Source organism: Balaenoptera borealis, assembly GCF_965194805.1.
Source record: "Balaenoptera borealis genome assembly, chromosome: 12".
Taxonomy (NCBI): Eukaryota; Metazoa; Chordata; class Mammalia; order Artiodactyla; family Balaenopteridae; genus Balaenoptera; species Balaenoptera borealis.
The window spans coordinates 29,776,547-29,782,581 of record NC_138869.1 but is presented as its reverse complement, the minus strand read 5'-3'; the positions used below and the strand labels follow the sequence as shown (position 1 = coordinate 29,782,581).

The 6,035-nt window shown below is 45.8% G+C and overlaps 1 protein-coding gene across 4 annotated transcripts in view; it reads right to left on the bottom strand.

Annotated features, from left to right (window-relative positions):
- The window catches only part of PRICKLE2 (prickle planar cell polarity protein 2), a 358,862-nt gene that overhangs the window by 108,362 nt on the left and 244,465 nt on the right, over positions 1–6,035 (bottom strand). The gene's annotated exons all lie outside the window — the stretch shown is intronic.

Genomic DNA, 6,035 nt, shown 5'->3' with positions numbered 1-6,035 from the left:
ATGGCTTTCAATCACTATGCTTGGGAAAGACCACCCACTGACCATATTTCAGCAGAGCTATTTCTCATGTCATAGTCACCATCCAGATGAATTCTTGATTTCCACACAGCAATGGGGTCCAGGAGAGGATGGGTGCTTCAAAACCATGCACAAGTCCAACCTCAAATTTACTTTTATAGTTTGACTTGACCCTCTCCCTCAAACAGTATGAACAGAGTTGCCAAGTGGCTGACAAAATTAGTTGGTTGGCATTTCAGCTCCTTTCTCTGCCTGTGTCTCTGTCCAAGGTTATGACGCTTGCAACGATTTGCAAAATGACGGAAGAGGGAGAGAACAAAAAAGGGGCTTAAGTGTTCAAAATCTTGACCATCAAAACTCGGGAAATCATAACCTACCTCCTCCCCTCCACCGAACACTCAATGCCAGTGAACATGAGGATATCACCTCTTATTCCTAATACCCTTTGGCAAGAATCAGAAAGGAGGTTTCCTAGCACCCCAGGATTGCAGGGCAAGAATGAAAAGTCATCACTGAGCTAGGCTAGTTAATGTTTACAGTCCCTCCTAGGTTGCTGCTAGACTTTTTGGTACCTTAATGGAAATTAGAAAAAGACACCCCCCTCCACCCCAACTACAAATGACGAAAAGCAAGCTCCCAGTCTCAGAAGAGAGAGTCCTGTACCACACCCAGGTAAACTGCAAGGTGTCCTAGGTTAAATAAAATGTCCTACTCTGGTTGGTAGTCACCAGAGCCCAGGTGAATATCAACCTTTAATCAACCCCTTGGCCAGGCACCTTTGTGCAGTATACAAACTGTACAACTGTACGCGGCAGCCCTGATCCCCTACCAAGCTGAGAGGTTATGAATTTATCCTTTTGGTTCAGGAAGTATAGGTTCAGAAATTACATGAATAATTATCTTCCCTTAGCAAGATGTGATCACTGAGTTTTTACCAGTCTTTCTAACTGCCATAGCAATAACAACCACCGCTACTTACCGAGTGCCAACTACATGTTATGCACCGTCCTAGAGCATTTACAGAGATGATGAAATAAGCCAGTCTGTGGAACTGATTTTTTAGTGCCATCCATCTGGATGTTGATGAATTTCTGTTCCAAATCTCCGTTTTTACTGCACATAATTAATATTGAGCAATTCTTTCTGACAGTACTTGGTCAGAGGGCTCAGTTACTTCCTAAGGCAACCATGAAACCTTAGGAAGACTCCAGCACTGGCATGCAAAGATGCTTGCCTTCCTGTTTGCTAAAGAGCAACTTCATTCATTCGCTTTACTGAGGTATTTGAAATATAATAAGCTTCACATATTTGAAGTATACAACTTGGTAAGTTTTGACATATTCATATACCCACAAAACCATCAGCAGAATCAAGATACCGAAATACCCATTACCTTCAAAAGTTTCCTCTGCCCCTCTGTCATTCCTCCCTCCCACTCTCTCCCCATCCACCTCCCTATCCCCAAGTAACCACTGATCTGCTTTCTGTCACTACAGATTAGTTCAAATTTTCTAGTTTTATATAAATAGAATCAAACAGTATGTACTTTTATGGTCTGGCTTCTTTCACTCAGAATAATGATTTTGAGATTCATGAATATTGTTGTATATATCAAGAGTTCATTCCTTTTTATTATAGAGTAGCACTCTACTCTATGATACAACACAATCTGTTTATCCATTCATCTGTTGATGGACATTTGGGTTGTTTCAATTTTGGGCTGTTAAAAAGAAAGCTAAAAGCTGCTATTTTTAAAGCTCCACGGTTAAGGCATGGTCTCATTTAATTCTCACAGCCATGCTACAGTTGCATAATGACATTCTTATTTTTCCGATGATGACATGAAAGCTCATGGAAGTGAATGAACTTGGCCAATGTTTGTGAGCAACAAAGCTAGGATGTGAACACAGAATTAGTCAGTGTCAAAGCTTATACTCTTGAACACTACGAGCTCCGAGGGATAGGTACTTACAAGGTAGAAGCCATGGGACACCAGCACAAAGCCTGAAGTCTGTGTGGGTCTTCCTCAAAGAGGGACTTTCTACACCTGCCTGTGAATAACCGCATGCTACACAAAGCACAACGTCAAGACAGGGCCTGGGAAGCTCCAGTTCTACACTGGACCTGGAAAACAGCCACAGTGAAATCACACCTAGACTAAGGGCTTGCACTTAACGGGCACTTAATAAACAACTGCTGAATGAATCCATGGCTGAATGCCCTAGTGAATGAATGAACGGATGGACAAATAGATGGAGACAGGTGGAGGAAGGTAGTCACTAGTTGCCTTGATGGTAGATTCATCCAACCATCCCATGAAACTGCTCAAAATGTCTCATGAGTCAGAAGGCAGAGGGGATCATCTTGATAGTAAATCAACTGTCGCAGCGGCCCACAGCGTAGGCTGCTCAGTCAGCAGAAAGGGTGTGCAGCTGTGAACACCTACAGGCTGTCGAAGTCCTGAGGCTCACTCCTCATCTCCAGGATCCCGGAACACATTTACTATAAAGGTTGGAGCCATCTGCCTTGAAAGCTGGGAACTCCAATGGCAGGTCTCCCCTCCCGCGTCTGCAAACGGGCCTTGGCTTCTCCAGGCCTTGCACTCTGCAAACGAGCCTTGACAGGGCCCTGCTGGTGGCATCTGGCCACCCTGCTGCTGACTTCGTCGGGCAGAGGCCCTCCAGTCTACACCCCAATTCTGGTCCCATCTCTGACAGCTCCCTTGCAAACGAGTTCATTAACAGGCAATTTTATTGAAGGCTGCACAGAGAGGCACATTTCCCACTGCCATCCGATGACGTCAGTGCATTTCTGGAGCCAAGATCAACAGAGCACCGTTCATGTGACTGGTTTCCTGAGAACTGGAGGAGACCGCGTGCATTCAGGCTTCCTCCTAGCTTCCTTCTCACCTCCCCTCCCCACTCACTCCCCACCCAGCACTGAGAACACGGGGGTGACTGACAGTGAAAACTAACACAAGAGAGGCAGCTTAGAAGAAATTTAATCCAACCCAGTTGGAGAGCCACGTGTCTCACCGCAGCCATGAAACTCCATTTTGAGCTCAGCATGTGCTGATGGAGTAATGAAATGAAGATGACACAGCAAATGGCTGGCGAGTCTAATGATGGTTTTTGTGGAGCTTTTAGAGAGGTTATTAGATTCCCTCCCTATGAACCAAAACGACCCAGCAGGCCTAGAGAGATGGACTACTTCGTCGATCTTCTCTCCCTGCACCCACACCTGCCAGCCCCTGTCCCTCTTGGTACAAATAGCTTCTTACATAAAAAGAACAAACTGTCAATAGCCTGAAAGTGAATGGTAAAGCTGAGTGCCTGGCACTGCGGCCCCAACCCAGTGGTGAGTCACAGATGTAGAATTCATGATTCTGCAACAGCAGGGACTAGAGCATCTTCTGAGCTAACAGGCCAAGGAGAGAGCTGAAGAAGCAGGACCAGTCAAAGAATTTTAAGAGTATCTTGAATTCTCCTTTAACAAACAGCCTTGTGTTCAGGCCATATTCAGGGTATGTTAGTCAGGGGCAACAAGCTGGGGATGAAAGACGTCTTGCTCACGGGGAAGATGCTGGGGCTCATCCTCTATTACTACCCACGGGCAAATCTGCATCAGTGTCTCGAAGACCCAGCCAGTGAGGCTGGTGATGACTGCAGCTACCATTTTATGAGGACCTACGATGTGTCAGCCTAGATCTCCTAGGCTCTTTAGACAGTTAATTCATTTAGCCTTCATAGCTATTTTAGACTTTGGCATAAAAGTCTCTTCATTTTACAGACAAGACAACTGAAGCTTAGGGCATCCAAGGTTATAGAGCTAATACGTGGTAGAGCCAAGATTTGGCTCCATGTATTTCCAACACTGCTGGTTTTCCGTAACCCACGAGCAGCGGTTCTCAAGCTTTGGCCTATATCAGAAACACCTGAAGGCCCTGTTGAAAGAGAATGCTGGGCCCACCTCCAGAGCTCTGGTTCAGTAGGTCTGGGACAGAGCCTGAGAATCTGTATTTTTCAGTAATTTCCCAGATGATACTCATGTTGCAGGCATAGGAACCAGATTTTGAAAACCACTGGAATAGGCTGAATCTGAGTAATCTAACCATCATTCCAAGTAACAACTCAGCTCAGATGTCACTTCCTCAGACAGGCTTTCTTTGGCCCCCCCCCCCCAATCTAAAGTAGATTCTCCAAATCAGGGACCAGCAAACTACAGCCTGTGGGTCAAATCAGGCCCACTGCCTGTTTTTGTAAATAAAGTTTTATTGTCACATGGCCATGCCCATTCATTATGTGTTGTGTACGACTGCTTCTCCATGACAACGTCAGAGTTGGGTATCTGTGAGAGAGACTATGTCCCACAAAGCCTAAAATATTTACTATCTGCCTCTTTACAGTAAAATTTTGCCAACCCTGGCTCTAAATCACATCACCCTTTCTTTATTGCTTTCCCAGCACACATCACTCTCTGAAAGTGTATTGTTCATTCAATGGTCTGTATTCTCCACTAGAGTGTCAGCTCCCTAAGGGCAAGGATACTTGTTTGTTTGTTCATGGCTGTTCCCGCAGTAGCTGGAATATAGTTATCACTTGATAAATATCTGCTCAATGAATATCACTGTTGAGTGCCCAGGTATGTGACACAGTACTAGGAACATGACGGCCACTGGAGGAAGAAGACGAAATGTGGTTGTCACCAAGCGGGTTCCCAGCCAGGATGAGAGATTGAGAAGAGCCAGAGATAAAGAGATTGCTGATGGGGAAACAAGCCTTTGAAAGTAGGACCATGCTACTTCCTGCAGCGATGGGGAAACTGGAGGTGGGGAAAGAGGAATTCCTTAGTCACCAGGGTCAGCTGGAGATGAGGAGCCATCTCCCTCCCCTGAGAATGAAAGAGCCTAGTGTGATGCATGCCGCTCCCTCCTCCAACACATGCCAAGTTGGCTTCCTGGGATCTGATATCCTGGGTGGATCACCATGGAAGGCGGGGGTGGGGGCGGGGGGCGGGGTGGGTGTGGAGGAAGAGGAGCTCAAATATGGCTGGTGTGAATCCTGGCTCTGCCCATTACTAGCTGTGACATCCTGGTCATCCTGGTTTTCTCTGAGTTGCAGGGTATTCAGTGGGAAAGTGGAGGATTTTATACAAGGATTAAATGGGACTGTTTATTCATATAACATCTGTTTATTGAATAATGCATCAGACATTATTTTAGGCACTGAGTATGCAGCGGTGAGCAAGACACTGTCTGTCTCCCTCCAACAGGCTCACATTTTAGAAGGTAGGGCATATGACAAAAGGGGTAGACATAAACGTATGTAAAGTATGCGTTATGCACTTGGCATGGGGAAGGTTCCTTATTCCCTCTCTAGTCACCTCTGAATGGGGGATCTCTGTTGCCTTATCTCTGCCCGCAGGCAGAAACATCAAGGTGATGGGTGATGGGGGCTCCTTCGATTTCCCAGGGGGAGGGACAGCAGTGGGACTACCCAGCCCTCATGTCGGTGGCTACCTTGGCAAGAGCTCGACACTGCATGGACCCTATTCATTTCTCCCCAAACCATCCAACAACACTCTCCCCCAATTTTTTGTGCAGATACAAAGTTGGTACGGATTTCATCTTACTTCTGAGCTTCACGTAAATCCCTGAACTTCTGCAACAAGCCAGATCTTTGCAGGGCGGGCTTCCTCACGTCATTCAGTAGCAGCTCAAAGACCACCTCCCCACAGAGTCTGCTCCTGACTGATCAATCTAAATTAGCTAATCCCCGCCGTCTCCAACACTCCGGCCCACAGCCATGATCACAGAAGCTACGGTATTTCCTTCATAGTATAAATGAAACGAGACAAAGCACTAGGATAGTGCCTGGCACATGCAAGAGTTCGTTAAATGTTTATAGCACTATTATTAGCATCATTTAAAAAATCACAATGTTAAATTATCTTAGTCACTTATTTTCTAATGTATAGGTCTCCAACACCTCCACTTAGAACTACGGTGCAGCAGAAAC